Consider the following 20,832-nt stretch of genomic DNA (forward strand, 5'->3'; position numbering starts at 1 on the left):
AGCATACTACCGTGTCAAAACCAACAAAACGCCATGTAACTAAAGCAACCCTACCGGCACTATTACATCAAAATCAAACATACAATAGTTTCAATCTGCAGTATTTTTCCATCCTGGAAGTATACAATTTTCAACGCATAATTTAAATTAAAAGTACCAAGCCACAGGTAAGTCTCCTAAAGAGAAAAGAGGTGGGGACAGGCATAGTGGACACTTCATTGAAAGAGACGAGAGCCACAGATTAGATCAAGAATCTTAAATGTGTCGATTCCTACTACTGAAGAAGTAAAACAATGTGACAGTATATGTAAAGCGACTGTAGTATACGGAAATAATGGAAAGCATATTGTGATGAAAATGATAGTTGCAAGGTAAAGTACGATTATTTTTGCCAAATATTTGTACAAGATCTTAACATCTTTTTTAAAATTCTGGCAAATTCTTGTTTGGAGTGCACTTTTCTTAAAGGTTTGATAACAGCCACTTCTTCTGGTCCTGCCACTGAAGACATGATATGCCAGTTCAGAGTATATAAGCTGCAGGGAAAGGTGTTTTATGGAATGTTCAATGAACTTGAAAAAAAATATTTTCAAGTTTTAATGGAATGCTCAAAGAACCTAAAGGAAATACTTTAAAGTTAAGTTTCGACTGTCAGAAGAACATGGTTCTTCTCCATATGCCTGATTAGTCTGCATATTACTCACAGCAGTTATATCATTCCACAGCTAAGCAACCTACTCATTCAGTAAATGCTTACACTTGGACTGAAGATCAACGATTCAAAGGGTCCAATGAAATATCACCTATTATCATCCTGAATTATGAAGACAAAACTTGTGTTAAATTGTTCACAGACAGGTGACCTGGCTAGAACAAGAACATAACCATGATGGAAGTGTTGCTGCACTGGCTATATCATAACATTTCACCTGTAAAACAGATTAATTCATCTCTGAATTTGCAACTGTCAAGAACTCTAGGGGAACACTTTTCTGTTTTTAATTGAAAGAAGATGGTTGAGTCATCCATTAAACCATCAGGTCAATGGCATTTCCATTTCTCAAGACCAAATACAATTACCATAAAGAAATGGGAAAACTATAGAAACAATTCTGTGGTTGTAAAAGGCAAAGTTTGCTACAGAAGTGATTTTGGAGTACATAAGTCTATCTTAAGTGTGCGGAAGAACAAACAGGAAAGTTATAAATAAAAGAATGTCCTGGTAGAACGACAGAGTGAAAGAGTGATAGAAAAATGAAATAAGGTCAAGAAAGTTAGGGATATTGAAATAGCCTGAAATATTGACAACAGTCAACTAAGAGATGGAAAAATACAAAAGCTAGACCAAGAATATCAAAATAGGAAATTAGTAAAAATGGTTGTGAGAGAAGAGAAGGAGAAGTGCTGGGGTGAATTAACACAAAAACTACAGGAAGATAGTAAAGGAAATATGAAGATTATGTACAGCCTGGTTAAAAGCAAGAGATCTCACAAAGAGAGGACATCACAGTACTAGAAACAGTAAATTGGAATGTAGTCAGGAGTGAACAAGAGATTCAAAACAAATGAAATGAAGTGCTATTTCAAAACACTCCTGAATGAGGGAAAAACTACTGAAGAGGTGGAAGAAAGGCTGAGGACAGATGATGTTTTGGTCTGAGATGGAAACTGCTCTAAAAAGATGAAAAGTAGTCAATCAGCTGGGATCGATGAAGTCACTGCTGATATGATCAAAGCAGCACATATACCTGGAGTGCAGTGGCTATACAGAACTTTGAGAGCAATATGGTATGAAAATTGCGTTTCAGAGGACTGGACAAAAGGGATTATTATCCCTTTATTTAAGAAAGTGCCAGCCCCATGGTGTAGGGGTAGCGTGCCTGCCTCTCGCCCGGAGGCCCCGGGTTCGATTCTTGGCCAGGCCAGGAATTTTTCTCCCGATTGAGGGCTGGTTCAAGGTCCACTCAGCCTACATGATTAGAATTGAGGAGCTATCTAACGGTGAGATGGCAGCCCCGGTCTCAAGCCCAGAATAACGACCGGGAGAATGCGTCGTGCTGACCACACGGCCCCTTGTAATCTGCAGGCCTCTGGGCTGAGCAGCGGTCGCTGGGCAGGCCAAAGCCCTTTCAAGGGTGTTAAGTGCCGGAGGGTGGGTATTTAAGAAAGGATGCAGAAGAAAGTGCGCCAACTTTTAGGTGTATGACATTTCTCTCCCATGGTCTGAAAATAATGGAAAAAAAAAAAAAAAAAATTATTTAAACCAGACAGGACCTGTCCTGGAAGAAGAATAGCATGCACTCAGAACAAATAGAATAACAAAAGACCTGATCTTCACCCTAAGGATGGTAATGGAACAGCACTGGGAGAGAGGGAAAGACGTAATTGTAGTATTCTTAGACCTAGAAAAGGCATACGATATGGTGCCTAGACCAGTTATATCAGAGAACTTGGGAGTGCCTGAATATCTCATAAGCAAGGTCCAGATGCTGTACCAGAACTGTAACAGCTGTGTGCATGTTGGGGATAGTCATTCAGAATGGTTTAATACTACCTTTCACCATTGCTATTCGTTACTGTCATGGACAGTATTGTTAAAAACCTGAAAAGAGAATGAGATGGAAAACTACGCACATTGGTATTTGCTGATGATGTAGCCATCTGGGGAGAGACAGAGGTAGAGGTACAAAGAAAAGCTGGCTGAATGGGTAACCAAGTTCAAACAGTATCAGATGAAAGTTAACACAACAAAAACTGTTGCTCTGAAAATGAGTAGGAAAGATACTGCCTGTTACATAAAGCTTGAGGGTGAAAACTTTCAATGTGTACAGGTATACAAATATCTCAGGAGTACTGCAGATAAAGAAACAGTAAACCGAGTGGCTAACAGTTCCAACTTTTTCAACCTCATCAGACATCTTCTTTGGGATAACAAGGTGCCCATGAGGACCAAGATGACTCTGTGTAAGTCATACTTTGTGCCAATTCTTGCATTCAGTCTAGAAACACATACGCTGAAAGGCAGAAGTTAGTAAACTGCAAGCATGTGAAATTAAATGTCTATGAACTGCCCTCCAAAAAACACGAAAGGACCATGTAAGGAACGATGTCATCAGAATGGAACTAAACGTAGACTCAAAAGAAGGGAAGCTAAGGACTTTGAGACTAAAATGGTATGGACATGTAAAGCGAATGCCTAGCACGCCTAGAAAGAAGGGTTGAAGGAAGAAAGCCAGTGGAAAGACCTGGGAAGAAATCGCTACATCAGCTGAGAGAAGATGTGGAGAGAAGAGGAGGAAATTGAGATTCAGCAGTGAGACATTTCTGGACAGACAACAATGGCAAAGACTCATTCAACACCACTCTACCCGACATGCTGGAATGGTTCTATGATGATGCTGCTGCTGCTGATGATGATAAGTCCATCCTTAAAAGAGGAAGGACATTGGAAAGTATTCTTCTCAAGCAGCTACCATGCAAATTCCCTGTCAAAGCAGAAAAACTAAGGATTGTCGAGGCACTATTAAAGAAACATTTTGGTGCAGTAAACGCAGGAAACTTACAGCTTAACTCTCATTGCACTGCGATCAATACCTTTTCTGCATGTGATTTCAGTATGAGCATTACACTAGATTAGCAATGTGGGAAAAGATATTCATCCACTTTTGAGACCATTATTTAAGAAATAAACTTGAAATGACAGACTTTTTCAGCCAAAGTGTGGAACCATGACATGCTGAAACTGTAAACTGTAGAACCATCAAGTTTTGAAACTGTACTCTGAGGAGGAATATTTTTGTGTCTGATAATAATGTAATGATAACAATAATGATCTTCAAAACTTATGTTATCACAAGTAGATTTCACTAGATTTCAAACAACAGATCTGTTTCCTGCATTTTTCTCAAAATCACTGTAGGTGGAATGAAAGTCATTTGTAACTGGACACCTCAAATTTTTCTTAGGTTTCTTGACGTGTGCTAAAGTAAATACCTACCAATACCATACTGGTATATGTAATATGAGAAATGGGAAAGAAGGATTGTAGCACACTGTTTGAATGACTAATATACGACAAAGAGCAAAAATTCACTGTGAATATTTTCAGCATAATCTCTGTTATATTAACTGACATTTTTATATTTAAGGCACTTCCGGCTGGCCACCTCCAGCCTTGTTAAAAATTAAAGCTATATATGAACAGATTCATCAATAGGTATCTAAGGAAAAAGTTGCTGAATTACAAGATATTGCCTCAGAAATTCACAAGTTAAGGTAAGTACAGTTTAGTTGTACTGAGGATGCTTGAGTTGCAATAGCTAGGTCAGTAACCTCAACAGAAGAGGTGGAGGCCTTTTACTAGGTGTGGATTTAGGGTACTCAACACCCTGGGCCCAGCCCATTTTCGTGTACCCCTCCTATTGTAGTAATAAATATTGATATTTAAAGCTTGATGGTAGTTGATTTGTCTGCCAAGTCATCAACCTGGAGGCTGGTTGGATCCTCAAAAATCACTACTGAATGTTATGCCATTAAAAGGAAACTGCAAAAACTGATGTTGGTGCCATAATGAGGCATACTAGGCAAGATGGAGAGTGAGGTAGTTTACCATCACTTGGCTCACTGAGGAAGACACGACTGACTATACGAGCAACACCTTTCACAACATCCAGATGCACTAGTCATGCTCTGTATATCATTACTGAGCACTGCTATACCTCATTAGCTTCCATACTGTCACAGTCATAAATGAGATTGAGATAGTCGGTGGATGCAGAAACAGGATGGCCATGTCTGGTCCATGGCTTTACGACTCTGCATTCCAACCAACCAAGTGAGCTGAGAACCAGTGGCCTTGGCTCTACCATGGCTCTACACCTCTTCATTTGAGAGATGGAGAGGGCTGGTCCCCACTGTCAGCCATCCAGAGAATGGCTTTCCATGGTTTTCCATTTTCCTAGACTAAGGCGAATGCCGGGACAGTTCCTAGCATAGGCTACAGCCACACCCACCTCACCCTTCTCCAACTTGCAAATAACCATACTGCATCTCCTGGGCTGAGAGAAGGCGTAACCCTCTAAGAGGCCAGCCTTCAGAAGAGGAATGATAACTTTGAGTAGTAGTAGACTGAGATTTCACTGAAAGCCACTATTTGCTCTGGCCTGTGCAAAGAGACAGATGTAGAAATACTGCATCCATCAAGATATAGCCACAAATGGCATAGTTTTCACTGATCTATAAAAATAAGTATCTGTAAGGTTAATAAAATTATCTATGTTTAAAAAAATTTGGAATTGTGTACATGAAGTCATTAACTAAATCTTGAATATTTAATTTACTTGAAACAGCATAACCAAGTAGTACTAGTGTGCACATCACCAGCATCATCTATAGGAAGCAGATATCTATGAAAAATTTTTTGCTGAATTACAAGATATTTGTCTTGGAAATTCAGAGGTTAAGGCCAACAATTTGTAAAAGGATGCTGACTGATATTAGAATGAAGAAAATGATACAAAGTAACTCTATTTAAGGATGTTCAAAATTACAAATTTAAAATATGGGAACATTTTAAATAATATTATAGTGATTATAATTACTGTATTCTTTAAAAAAATGTAGTGCTAGAAACTATTTAATTTCAATTAAAATGTAAATTAATTAATATTATACAATTGAACCTGCCCTAATGGATACACTTATTCAGCAGACACCTCCATATATGGATATTTTTCCTTGGAACCAATTTTATTTTACTTTAGATACATGATAAATTAGCCTCATTTAAGTGGACACCTCAGAGTGTGGACAGAGGATATCACCATCAGTCCCGTCCACTAGTCTTAAGTAGACACTTTACATTTAATACTTTTTTACACTGGACCAAGTCATCCTTTCTTTTAAAACCATTCTGCAGACATACAGAAATCCCATTTGAATGTATGTACTACTTCAAATCCAAGGAAAGAGAGCATGAAATGTCAGTTACATAGGAATGCTGTAGTAACTGTGAAGTTAATTCTTTTCTTTCGAAACCTTTCATAACAGTCGTCGTGCATTCTAACTACTGGTGTATATTCCGAGAATTCTAATTGCCCAGGAATGCTGCCATTGGCTGTTTACTCTCAAGTTACCTAGGGATTTTCTACCCAGTTTGCATCATTCTATTCATAACTCAGATTGTCGCTGATAAGGTCAAGGTCAGGTAGTTAACTTGATAAGGAAAAGACTGTGGGTGAAATGGCGGGGAGGAATGCGTAATAGTCGAGGTGGATCAACAGGAAGTAGCGGGGGAAGGGAGGTTGATAGAATCAGCAATTGATGGGACAATGTAACAGTTGTGATGGAGAGAGATGAAAAGGTGGGAGGGGTCGCAAAGATAGTGGTGATGGTGGTGGTCATCATGGTGGTTGAGCGTAGGGAGGCTGATATCCAACGAGGAGTCGGCCTATATGCGTGATTTGGGTCAGCGGGCACTGGTATTAGAGATGTGGAGCCACCTGGCTGATCAAAATAATTGGAGATGCTGCTGCGAAAATCGAGGATGTCCGCTTTTTTTTTTTTGCTATTTGTTTTACGCCGCACCGACACAGATAGGTCTTATGGCGACGATGGGACAGGAAAGGCCTAGGAATGGGAAGGAAGCGGCCGTGGCCTTAATTAAGGTACAGTCCTAGCATTTTCCTGGTGTGAAAATGGGAAACCATGGAAAACCATTTTCAGGGCTGCCAATAGTGGGGTTCGAATCCACTGTCTCCTGGATGTGAGCTCACAGCTGCGCGCTCCTAACTACAGGGCCAACTCACCCAGTAATGTCCGCTTTAGCTAGGTCGATGAAAGACCTGGACACCTCTCATAACAGACATCTTTCCTTGGAATTGACGGAGTCCACAGAAGAGAGGTTTCACTGTGTTATTATTCCTTTATAGAACAGTAAAAAATTATTACATGTTGGCAAACTTTGCACCCCTCAAAATTTGATGCACTAATGGGGTCATTTATAAATCCAGCACCGACCTTTACCTCCATGAGAATCTCAAGATGCATGAGAGATAGAGGATGATGAATGACTATGATGAGCAAGAGTAAAAAAAAAAAAATAAATAAATAAATAAAGACTCAATATTTTTCAGGTAGTCTAATATCATCTGAATCAAGTGTTGATGCCTCTTTAAGTTCTGAATGTCTAAAGAGAAGAAATGAACCAAGGAGGACAGGAAAGAAGACAAATGGAGGCTAGCACTAGTAATTGAACATAATGCCAGCCTCAGCTAGGGCCTAGGAGGGAGAGTGATATTAATTTGTAGTCAAATGATATAGGAAAATTCTCCAATATCAGGCTACTTGCAATTATGTGGAGTCTTTTACTTTGATTAGTTCCTGTGCATGCTTGCTATTTTTTAGTTGTTAATCTAAAGGCCGGTCTCCAAGGATTAACATTTAATACCAACATGTTAAATTTAACATGTTAAAGTTGACATGTATATTGTGATTGTGTCTTCCAATTGACTTTACCACGGCCGACTGGATCTCTCGCTGCGCTCCTTATACCGGCCTTGACAATCGCTTGTGAAGCCTAGCATAAAGCTGTAATTGGAAAGTTTCACCGTAATGCCGCTGGAGCGCTGGCCTACTACCCACTGACAGGAAGCTGTATACCGCAAATTGCCGAATTTCCAGTTTTATTTATATGGTTTTGCTGTCGTAAATGTTGGCAATGTGTTCGCAATGAGGTGCTTGTTGGCTTGATATTGAGATCTGATAGTTATGCGCTAGTGAGTTTATTTTTTATTGTGTAGTGTGGTGATTATATTTTTTAAATTGTGTTTACAAATCTTGGAATTTGTGACATTCTTGTGCACAGTGGCGGCGCGTGACTTTCATCACTGGGGGTTCAAAAGAAGAAAAAATTGCCTCCCCCCCCCACCTCTCCTCTCCCCATCTCCGCCAGCTTCTCTTCCATCGAGGGCCGTAACCTCCTAAACTAAGATGACATAAGTTCTAGAAATGTGATCAAATACGAGGGGAGCAGAAAATACGGTAGGCCTACATGCCGAGTTTTACCACATGCAAAATAAGAAATAACTGCTTCATTGAAGTCCGCAGAGTCTCGAACAAAGTTCCTTTCAATTGACAACATAGCAAGAGCAATAAGTCTTTCATCGGTCATTGTGCTGCGCTAGAAAGTCTTTATTCTCTTCAGGGTAGAGAAACACCTTTCTGCTTCCGATGTCATAGGAATAGTAACAACTATATTTAAAAGTTTTCATTGGTATTACCTTGCCGCTATTCTTTGCCTCAATGATTTTTGAGTTAAGTTTCTCTCCAAAAGGTAATTATTCCAAAGAAGGCAAATTAATAGGTGTTTAGTAAGTAATTATATATTTGGGACAAGATATTAATTGGAATTTTACAGTTTAATGTGACTTTTGGTAGTAACGATGCTTTTCAACACTAGCGCTAGTTACGTGCACTATTCTCTGTTGCCTAGTCAAATTCCCGTAAGGCCAACAGATGGCAGGCACATACCCCAACCCCAACAACACGACTAGCTAGTCTTGAGACAGTGGCCTATTGCGCATGCGTAAAGAACAGAGATCCGTTTCTGCGATATCCTGGTCTTGCCTTAGTGCTGGCTTTCGTCCCCCCGCACCTCGCCACTCCCTTCGCCTATGTACGGACGGAGAGATCGCCTTTGCAAGGGGGTTCATTCCAGACAAGTATCCAGCCACAGACCTTGCGCAGCTCGCATGAATTGAAAGCCAGTACGAGTATATTACGGATAGAGGGACTTAGCAAGAGCTTCGAGATTGACAAGGGAGTTATGAAAATTACGTAGTTGAGTACAATTTGATATAAACTGGAGGTTCATTGCTCCATTGCGCTATACCAGAAACCGCCACTGCTTGTGCACCTTTTCGTACTTCGAGCAGAAATTTTATGGAAACAAGAACAAAGTGATTTCTCGCTGTAACTTAGTCCTGAACAAGGATTTTAATTTATGTGCTAATTCGTTTTTTAATGGTGTGGTGATTTGCTTTAACTGTGTTACGAAATATTCGAATATATATTGCTCTGTGCCTTTTTTGTATTCTGAACAGGAAAAAAAATAGCAAAGGGACACTATCATTTCACTAATTCTCTGTAGACCAGTACAAAACTACGGAGTGGCTAAAAGGTGGTAGCACTCTCATCTTAGTTTTCCGTTTCTATTTCGGGTATTTACCTTCTTTCTTTCTTTCTTTCTTTCTTTCTTTCTTACTCCATTTACCCCTCCAGGTTTGGTTTTTCTCTCGGACTCAGTGAGGGATCTTACCTCTACCACCTCGAGGGTAGTGTCCTGGAGCGTGAGACTGCGGGTCGGGGATACAACTGGGAAGGATGACCAGTACCTCGCCCAGGCAGCCGCAACTTCTATGCTGAACAGGGGCCTTGTGTTAGGGATGGGAAGATTGGAAGGCATAGACAAGGAAGATGGAAGGAAGCAGCCGTGGCCTTAAGTTAGTTACCATCCCGGCATTTACTTGGAGGAGAAGTGGGGAAACTATGGAAAACCATTTCTAGGATGTCTGAGGTGCGAATCGATACTCCCTCTACACAGTTGACCTCCCAAGGCTGAGTGGAACCCGTTCCAGCCTTCGTACCACTTTTAAAATTTCGGTAGGGCCAGGAATCGAGCCTGAGCCTCTGGGAGTGGCAGCTAATCTCGCTAATCAAGCATTTTTACCCATGAATTTTCTTTCATAGAATAATCCTTTAGGCGGTGTCGTATTTGCCATGTGACAGCAACACAACACATTTTTATCCAAGATAATGTGAACTTTAACATTTAAACAATGACAAGTAAGAATCACTACTGCTATGGCGGTAAGGCCAACGTATGAAGTGTTGTTACCTGAGCAATGGGGTCGATGACCTAGATGTTAGGCCCCTTTACACAACAAGCATCATCATCATCGAGCAGAGAACAGTTTACAATTTATTTACTCAAAATACTTTTCTCTCACTGAATTTTTATTTAAATTCTTCTTCTTTTTTTTTCACTATTTGTTTTACGTCGCACCGACACAGATAGGTCTTATGACGCCGGTGGAATAGGAAATGGCTAGCAGTGGGAAGGAACCGGCCGTGGCCTTAATTAAGGTACAGCCTGATGTGAAAATGGGAAACCATGGAAAACCATCTCCAGGGCTGCCGACAGTGGGGTTCGAATCCACTATTTCCCGGATGCAAGCTCACAGAGCTTGAAGTATTTTAAAACTCTAATTGAACAATGACTCTTAATATTAACATCAGAAGACAAAAGTATTGTGGTAAGTTCTGCTATGTATCTAAATGCCATGATATAAAAACGATTGCTATTATTCCTCACAATTAAGGAACGTCAGTTGGACTACGCCATCCTTCGCAGTTTCATTTCACGACGTTATTTTGGCACATATCAATGAAAGTAGCCTTTAGGATTAATCATTTTAACAATATTAGTCAACGTAACACACTATTTTATTTCCTAAATTAAGACACATCGGCAATCAGAGTCAATATCAGAACGTCAGCTGGACTAAGTCATCTCCCCGCAGTTTCATTTCACGACATCATTTTGGCAAATATCAACGAAAGTAACCTTTAGGATTAATCATTTTAACAGTATTAACTTATGTAACATTCTCCATAACTCTAAATTACGATAAATTGGCAATCAAAATCAATATATTTTCCATAAAGAAGTATGCATTTCTACCGCAAATAGGTCGGCCGCCAGCGCCACGTGTCGAGCTGTGTAACTACTCCGATTACAGTGCGTGGACCCGATTGTCAAGGCCGGTAAGGAGCTAGCTAGAGCGATGCATCAAGTCGGCCGTGACTTTACATGTTAACTCAGAATGTTGAGGTTAACACTTTTAACATGTTGGCATGTTTTCCGCTCCAAGTGGAAAACATGTCAATTCCATGTTCGTGAGATGTCGGCACAGCTTCGGCAACTTCCGTGCTGTTTCCATGCCAACAGATAGCCTAAATGACGCAAACAACGTGCTTTTCGTGAAGTAGGATTATAGTTACAACACTCCGCAACATTCATTCTCATTGGTATAAGCTACAAATACAGTACGTGCACGTGTGTCGTTCTCTCTGCACTATACTGAAATTTATTGTCAGAAATGGAGTGGAACAGGGGAGATTACTCTGTACTTAATTAGTGATATAATAGAAAGGCCTTGTTTTTGGGATGTCTCATCAAAGGATACAGAGATAAAGCGAAGAAAGATGACAGTTTCCAGGAACTCAAAATTATTTATAATTGTTCCCGCGAGTGCATCGAAAAATAACTAGCGTCCCTCCACTCCCAGTACAGTTGAGAATTACAAAAAGTTCAGAAAAGTCGGAAGTCAGGGGCGGGAGCGGACGAAGTTTATACTTCAAAGTGGTTTGCTTTTGAAGCAATGAGCAGGATGAGGGGAGGGAACGTGCCTAATAAAACTGCATTTCTAAATCATAACAAGAAGCAACAGTGGCAATAACAAAGACCAAATCCTCTTCATCTGAGTCCCTTGTCCTTGTTTGAAAATACTGGACACCACCTAAATGTATTACCATAAATTGATATGATGAACTACCTGTATATAAACAAAGGAAGTCAAGTTTAACTTGTTTATTAAGTGTGGACACAATGTTAAATGAAACAGTATTCAACATTTAACATGTTGATGGTGTCACCAGTTAACATTTAATACTTTCAACATTTAACATGTTGTTGTTAAATGTTAATCAGTGGAGACCGGCCTTTAAACTAACATAGACATTTTTTGGCTTGACATGTTCACTAATGCATTTTAGAACAGAGAATATTAATTATTCCTAATAGTGAAAACCTTTTCATGACAGGCAATTAGATGATTTAGTGATAAACTTCCTGCAGTTAGAGCTCCATGCTGCTGAACTGTTCTATATTGAATCCAATTTAGGAAGAACATGAATATGAAAAATGTGCCAGTTAAATAAAGTGCATATAAAATTATCTTTGGGGTTGTGTGTGTTTAAAAGTAGGAGTTTTCATTTTGCACAGTAAATTTGTGAAGGGAACTGTTTGAACACTCTATGGCAGGCCTGGCTATTTCTTTCTCACAACTCACTGACACCAGAAAGGACCCTTGTTCAGAGAGTTCTGGTCAGTATCGGAGAGTGTGGAAATGATGCCAGAAATACCCCTTGCTTGTGGTGTTCTGGCAAGTGTCAAAGGATTTGAGAATGTTCCACCCTCATCTAAAAAGTTGCGAACACTGCTCTGTTGAAATTATCAAGTAATTGGTTGTTTAATTCCCTTGTTCTGGAAGAGTGATGCATGCAAACTGGGGAGGGTTTATATTCCTAAGATGGGAACTTAGTGCCTCGAATTCTCATCTTGGTTCTCTGTCAAGATGGACGTGTCCATTCTAAGCTCTTACTCCACCGGGAAGTTACAGTGTAGGTGATGGGATGAGGCCAATTTTGTTTTTGTTATTATGTCTTAATTAACTTGTATCTTACAGGAATTCTATGGGGCAGTCTCACACCTCTAATGGTTTAATTCAGTCGAAATATCACTTTTCAGTGTTGTGATATGCACTTTGTTTTGGGACCAGGCAACTTTAACATTACTTGTCAAGTACAGTAACTCATGTCATTGGAATTTCCTTTGTTTGCCTGTTTCCTGTAGGATGGGACTAGCCCATTACATAAGGGAATCTTCAATTTCAAAACAGGTTTGCAATTGGATCACAGCGCACATCCATTATATGGAATTAATTTGTATGATCATATCTTTAGAATCCCCTTGATGTCCGTTAGCATACGTGTATTTTCTAAGTTGCTACTATTTAACCTTTGTTTCTAAAATTTTAAATTTCTTTGATATTACTTCTAAACTTGACGTCATTTATCTGGTGCACAGAACATGTTTCTGAGGGCAGGACCATGAACCCAAGTGCCTATGTGCACTCCCATAGTGAAATAGTTCTTTTAAAGAATGTTTGGTATTTCATGGAAATGAATTTAAATCCCACATCAAAGTGACATGGAGTAAGATATCTTGTTGTTATTATGTAAGAGCTCATATGAGGAGGTTTAAAGAGTTTTATGTTTAATAAACAATATTGTAAGGAACCTGATTATTTTGTTAATGAGTGCAAGTGTCACCAGGTTGTATTCCCAGCAGGGTTATCCAGCACCTTCCTTACCCTGTTGTCCATCTGTTCATATCTCGTTTAGTTGTCCTCATATTTTTGTGTGTTAACTTTTCCTTGTTTGTTTTTCTTTTGTAGTATAAAAAACATACCAACTGAAGAAATCATGTCATGTTCTTATGGAGCAGAAGGTGTCAAGGAAATAGTTTGTCAAGGAAGTCACTTGAGTGGTCAGTGTTACGAACAGGAGTTTCTAAATTATAACCAGAAAGAGTAATAAAAACGTTCAATCTGGAGATATATGAAGGCAAGAAGAGAATATTGGAGACGAGATAAGAACAGAAACACTGGCTGAATTGTTTCAGGTAATGTTTCTCTTTTTCAAAATTATCGGTTACAGTAAGTACAGAACAGTGGAGATAACATATCCAGCATCTTCTGTGAACAAGGAAAATTTTATAATACACAATAAATGATGAATTTTGGCACAAACTCTGTTCTTCATTTGAGAGAGGAAAATAATCCTGAAATAAAAGTAAATTCCAGCACACAGCTGGTGGTAAAACTCTGCAGAACCTATAGGCAGATGAATTTAACTCTTAAATATCCAACAAAGTACATAAACTTAGTACATAATGATGAAATAAATAAGTAGTTGTGTATTTTTTATTTAGAATTTATTATGATTTATTAGTTATAATTTTCTTTTTGATACTTATTTAATGTCACACTAACACTTCGAAACCCTTTGTCAATGGAGGGATGGGTAAGGGCTAGAATTGAGAAGGTAGCGACCATGGCCGTAATTAACCCTGGACATGTGGCACTCGTTGATGCAATGTAAGAGGTGATGTGGGGTACTTTCTGACCACTATGATTGACCTTGCTCTAATAACAATATTATTACTTTTTATGTATCATATATTGATGCATTAGGTTTATTAACTCAATAGCATGATATTTTATCAAAAATAATTGTATATATCCAATACTAATTAGCTTCACAGCATATGAATATTATAAAAGTAAAAACTTGTCATACACAGGAATAATCATTATAAAACACCTTATCTTGCTGAATTCAGTTGACAGGCTTATATTCTGCTAACTACGTAATGTTATTCCTGCACTATATCCCTGGGTGGTGGGGAGGGGTTCTTCCAAAATAATTATGCTACTGGAAATAATTATCCTCTTCATGACAAACCATATCGTGATAAGTAATTAGTTTGCAAGTATAATTTCCGCTGACTCTTTCATTTTCCAGGTTCGTACAGTTCACAATGAGTTGCAACATATTATCATTCATGAAAACAATATTCCAAGCTTCTTCAGGAGATGATGAACTTATTGCTACAAGTTTCACTCCCAGTAAATGAGTGACAATGTGGGTTTGAGTATGTGAGTTTTTGGGATGAAGAACTTTGTTCTTTTTCTAACACCACCCTTTGCTGTTATGGTCCAAAACTGTTAAGAAAGTGGTAGATCAAGATCATGAATGAATATCCACAGCCTATTTCCCGTCATTTGACCAGGTCAGGAATGGAATGAATGAAGCCCCATCTAGCGGCGAGGGTAGGAAATGTGCCAGCTGCCGAAGCCTGTCGCACTCCTCTGGGGCAATGATAAGTGACTGACAGATGAAATTAAATGTTAATGGAGAGTGTTGCTGGAATGAAAGATGACAGGGAAAACCGGAGTACCCAGAGAAAAACCTGTCCCGCCTCTGCTTCGTCCAGCACAAATCTCACATAGAGTGACCGGGATTTGAATCACGGTTGGTAGATCATCATCACTAATATTTACTACTTCTTCATTAGCATTCTGACCCATATCACTGTTAACAGTCTACTACTTCTAATTCATCCTCACTCTCATTAAAACTTCTTCCTCTTCCACAGATTGTAAAAGAGATAATACCCTTGCCTCATATTCTTCATAACTCATTTCAACAAATAGGGATTGACTGAATGAATCTCCAACATGCTTACACAAGTAATTCACTGGGTACACTCAGCACTGCTGCTCGTGTAAGTCCTACGAACAGGATTGGTGGTGCGGGGTTCAACAAGACACTTTTTTGCACCACGTGACAATAATCCCTCTTTCTGAGAATGAACACCCTTCACTACAATGCCACTGATCTCAAACGGAAGGCAAGGAATATGGGGAGAGGTATATGGCAGCCAAGGTCTCTGAGTTTAAAAATAAATGCAGTCGAACCAAATAAATTTGTGCCATGTCACAAATGATCCCGCACCACCACTCCTGGGTTAGGGTATAGCCCCAGCATTTGCCTAGTTTGAAAATGGGAAACTACGGAAAACCATCTTCGGGGCTGCCAACAGTGGGATTCAAACTTACTATATCCCAAATACAAGCCTGCAGCTGTGCGGCCCTAACTGCATGGCCAACTTTCTTGGTGTATTGTACATACATACATATTCCACGTTGTTCCACCTGTACGATGGGTTGGCGAATGAAGCCCCTCCACCAACTTCTGTCTTTGTACTTTTCTCCTTCTTCAATGCTGTCCCAGTCCCCTCCTCGTTGTTGAATGTCGATTTTTACCATGTCTGTATGTTGTATTCTTGGCCGCCCTCTTGGTCTTGAATATTTTAACTGCTGATCATACATTTTTCTGGGTATGCAATCAGGATCCATCCTTTGCATGTGACCATACCAGTTGAGTCTACGCAGAGTTATGCATTCTGCCAACCTGAACCATGTCCCTGATGTTCTCATTACGAATTTCATCTCGTCTTGTTTTGCCAACCATCGCTCGGACGAATCTCATTTCAGCTGATCCTTGCTTCTTTCTTTATCCTCATGGTCCAGGTCTCACTCTTATATGCCAAAATTGGCATGTAATAAGTCAGATAAAATGCTCGCTTGCATTTCAGTGGTACTTTTGGGGTCCATATTAGGTCTCAGACAACTCTATAGAATGTTCCTCCAGCTTGAATCCTGCTGATAAGTTCCTCTTCAATGGAGCCTGTTGCTGATTTCATGCTTCCTAGATCTTTGAATTTGTTGGACATCTTGAGTTGTTTACCCTGTATTTCCATGTAACCTTCAGGTTGACCATTTCTCTGCATAACCAACACTTCGCTTTTTTCCTGACTGAATCTTAGGCCGTACCGTTTAGCTGTTACTGTCCATGCATTGATCTGATCTTGAAGTTCCTCCTTGGAATCTCCCCATATACAGATGTCATCAGCAAATAGCATGACTTTCATTTTGTTGCCACCAACATTTTGGCATACTTGTTGAATCTCATTCATCACAGTAATGAAGGGGTGGCAGAACTCCAGCTTGTCTTATACCCGTAGTTATTCTAAAGGGTTTCGTCATTCCTGATGGTGTTTTGACACGATTACTGATGCCTTCATATAAATTTTCAATTCATTTTATTATGTCATTATTGATTCCACTGTTTCTCAGCACTTTGCAGACTTCATCCCTGCTTACAGCATGAAAGGCCTTTTTGATATCCAGGGAGGCCAGCCAAAGAATCATATTATGTTCATAATACTTCTCCATTAGCTGACACAGTTGGTGTATTGTAATTAATTATTAATTTTGCCATTAATGCTTTCACAGCCCGTACTTATAGACATGATATTGCATAGGCTTTTGGGCTTGTGCCGTGTCGAGAAAATAAGGTGAAATTCTTAACGTTTTGCAGAAAACTGTGCTCTGCGTCCTCAGAAGAATTCTCGACTGTCCACGAGAAAGGCTTCTTAAACAATGACACTTTTGAATTTGGAACATTATAATAGAAGTAGAAATGGAAATGGTATGTTCATTCACCACCAGATGGCCCCCAGGATGTGGCACAACACTAGCGTTCAAAGCGGAAGCTGACCGAACTATCACAATCAGACTAAGCGGTTCACATAACGTGTTTGCATAACATATGACAGGTGTAAGACATAGACATAAGCCTGGAATGAAACATCTGGTGACGAGGAATGTACGAATTTTGAAAAAACACCGAGACGAAATAACAATAGTGAAGGGGCAGGGAAGGGAACTACCTATGTAAATTCTTAATGGCTGGCAACCAGGTATTACTTAATTGATAGCCGGTGTCCCTGTTGAAATTGTTAAGATTTCTATGTATTTCCACAGCTTCCCGTATAATCCTGGACCTGTAGTGTCTAGTGTGAGTAAGAGCTCGAGCATCTTGGAACATGACATCATGACCCGACAATAGAGCGAGCTCAGCTATTGCCGATTTGCCAGGTTGGTTGAGCCGAATATTACGTTCATGTTCTTTGATACGGGTACCAATGGACCGGCATGTTTGGCCGATGTATACTTTGCCGCACGTATAGGGAATTTCATATACCCCAGGATGTAAAAGTGGGGACAATTTGTCCTTGGTTTTACTTAGACTGTGAGCAATTTTAGTGGCGGTGCCAAACACGGTTTTTTATATTGTATTTGCGGAGGACCTTGGCAATTCAATCTGTGGTGTTGTGAATGTAAGGCAAGTAGGCAGTTCCCTTCACTTCTTCCTTCTGTGAGATTTGCTTGGTCACTTCTCTGGGATGCAGGGCTCTATGAATTTGCAAATCGCTGTAACTATTACCCTTAAACGCGACTTTGAGCATGTCCATCTCCATCTGGATATGTGATGGCTCACAAATTCGTCTCGCCCTCTTGGCAAGTGTCATGAGGATGCCTTGTTTTTGTGCTGGATGGTGGTGAGAATCTGCATGAAGATAGCGATTTGTGTGGATAGGCTTACGATAGACGGTATGTCCTAAGGAGCCGTCCGGTTTCTTTCTTACTAGACATCCAAGAAAGGAAGGCATCCGTCCGACTCCATCTCCATAGTGAATTTTATTGACGGATGTTGCTGATTAAGGTGGTCTAGAAATAGATGAAGTTTCTCAGGACCTTCTGTCCAGATCACAAATGCATCATCAACATACCTCCACCATATCATAAGCTTGACGGGCGCCAAAGCAATGGCCTCCTCCTGAAAATGCTCCATAAAGAAATTAGCCAATACGGGCGAAAGTGGACTTCCCATAGCCACTGTTCGTAAAAATTCTCACCCCACAAGAAATAGCTGGACGCCATGCAGTGGTAAAATAGCTTAGTAATGACCTCAGGGACAGGTGTTCAATGAGAGACATGACCGAGTCAATCGGCACTTTGGTGAACAAGGACTCCACATTGAAACTCACCAAAAGTGCATTAGGTTGAAGGGTTATGGTTGACAGCTTGTTGATGAAATACCGAGAGTCCCTGACGTATGATTCAGTACGTCCTATGTGTGGCTGCAGCAATTTGCTTAGGTATTTAGCCAGAGCATACGTAGGAGGACCTATCGCACTAACAATAGATCTGAGGGGAACATCTTTCTTATGGATCTTAGGCAGTCCATATAATTTGGGTGCTGATGAGTTTTCAAGTGTGAGAGGAGAAGTAAGGTGGGTGATAAATTTCCTCATTCAGTTGTCATCATTTAAGACTGGCTCCTTGGCTGATAATAGCCTTCAAGTCATAGGGCACCAGGTTTGATTCCCGAACAGGTTGGGGATTTTAGTCACATGTGGTTGAATCCTCTAGCTTAGGGACTGGGTATTTGTGTTCATCTTAATACATATCTTCATTTTCATTCACACTGTCGGTACTAACCATCACAGAAGTATGCAATAGTGAATACATCCCTTTTCATAGGTTTGGCATCAGTAAAGGCATCCAGTTGCAAAAAAGCTAAATTCATATGTAATGCCAACCCCAAATATATATTTTTTTTTTTGCTACTTGCTTTACGTCGCATCGACCCAGATAGGTCTTATGGCGACAATGGGACAGGGAAGGGCTAGGAGTGGAAGGGAAGTGGCCGTGGCCTTAATTAAGGTACAGCCCCAGCATTTGCCTGGTGTGAAAATGGGAAACCACGGAAAACCATTTTCAGGGCTGCCGACAGTGGGGTTCGAACCTACTATCTCCCGAATACTGGCTACCGGCTGCACTTAAGCGACTGCAGCTATTGAGCTCGGTCCCAAATAATTGAAAAATGCCAAGATGGAAGGAGATTTCTGTCATTCTAACATGACTACTAGGCTAATCATAAACATTACTTGTTTCTTGCAGACAGTATAATCTCCACATGAGTTCATGATATCCAGTAGAGTTATTTTATTGTCCTTTTTGTATTTTGTGTGAATTTATGTTGTACACAGTATCATTTCCACATGAATTCATGATACATAGCAGTTATTTTATTTTCCTTTTTGTATTTTGTATGAATTTATGATGTACACAGTATCATTTCCACATGAATTCATGAAACATAGCAGTTATTTTATTTTCCTTTTTGTATTTTGTGTTAATTGATGACAGTTCGTGGGTTATTTTTGTAGTTTTCACATTCTGTGTTTTATGCTTATCCATTAAATCATCACCTCAACAGCTAGTTGAATCCTCAAACAGCACCACTATAGTTAACGTGGTTACAGGAAAACTGCAATTACTGATGACAGCACCATAATGGGGTGAACTGGGCAAGATGAAGAATGAGGCAGTTGACCATTCCTTTCCTCCTAAGCCAGAAAATGCTATTGTTTGCATGACTGACCCTACGACTTAATACTTTTCATTGTATCCAAATGGACTTGTCATGCTCTGAATATCATTACTCTACACCACCCTTACCTCGGCAACTTCCATGTGCTCACAACCATAAGTGTGGAAGCTACATTTTGCTCTGGCTTGTACTAAGGGGCAGATGCAACAGTACTATATCTGCCATGAATTGAAATAGGCATGTGTCCTTTTTATGTCATTTGTGAATTTCAGAGAATATTTTTACCCATAAAAAATGGTAGTGACCTCTTGGGTTCATTTTCTCTTTTTGTGTCTATCCTCTGTTCCTAGGCTTTTACCACTTGTATTCATCTTGATCTTTTTTGTCTCATCCCTTATCTTGTGTTTATCTGGCTGAAAATCTGTCAGGATGACCCCTCAGTGAGTGCTGGGACCAGCCCTCCTGATGAGGTCGGGGAGCAGAGATAAGCTCATTGAAGACTAAGAAAAAAATGGATGTAGAAAAGTTAAAATGGTTGAGGAGAGAGCCAATATGGTTCAGGGTGGCAGTATGTTAAGATGTTTAGACTGTCCTTATCTCTTTATGTTCTCATATTTGTCTTTGTATCCTCTCTCTTTCCCCATACTGACATGTCATGTTGTTAGTCCTATCCGATGTTTCAATTCATGCTCCTATCTTTCTATTTATTTATTTAATCCATTTACCCTCCAGGGTTGGATTTTTTCCCCCTGGACTCAGTGAGGGATCCCACCTCTACTGCCTCAAGGGCAGTGCCCTGGAGCATGAGACATTTGGTTGTGGATACAACAGGAGAGGAAGACCAGTACCTCACCTAGATGGTCTCACCTGCTATGCTGAACAGGGGCTTGTGGGGGATGGAAAGATTGGAATGGATAGCCAAGGAAGAGGCCATGGTTTTAAGTTAGGTACCCCCAGCATTTTCCTGGAGAAGAAGTGGGAAACCACGGAAACCAACTTCTAGGATGGCTGAGGTGGGAATCGAACCCCCCTCTATATAGTTGACCTCCCGAGGCTGAGTGGACCCCATTCCAGCCCTCGTACCACTTTTCAAATTTCATGGCAGTGCCAGGAATCAAACCT

At 40.0% G+C, this 20,832-nt stretch overlaps 1 protein-coding gene across 6 annotated transcripts in view; it reads right to left on the reverse strand.

The window, feature by feature from the left end:
• LOC136857073 (mpv17-like protein) overlaps window positions 1-20,832 on the reverse strand; it is a 248,902-nt gene that overhangs the window by 114,354 nt on the left and 113,716 nt on the right. The window lies entirely within an intron of this gene.

The sequence above is a fragment of the Anabrus simplex genome, chromosome 1, assembly GCF_040414725.1.
Source record: "Anabrus simplex isolate iqAnaSimp1 chromosome 1, ASM4041472v1, whole genome shotgun sequence".
Classification (NCBI taxonomy): domain Eukaryota; kingdom Metazoa; phylum Arthropoda; class Insecta; order Orthoptera; family Tettigoniidae; genus Anabrus; species Anabrus simplex.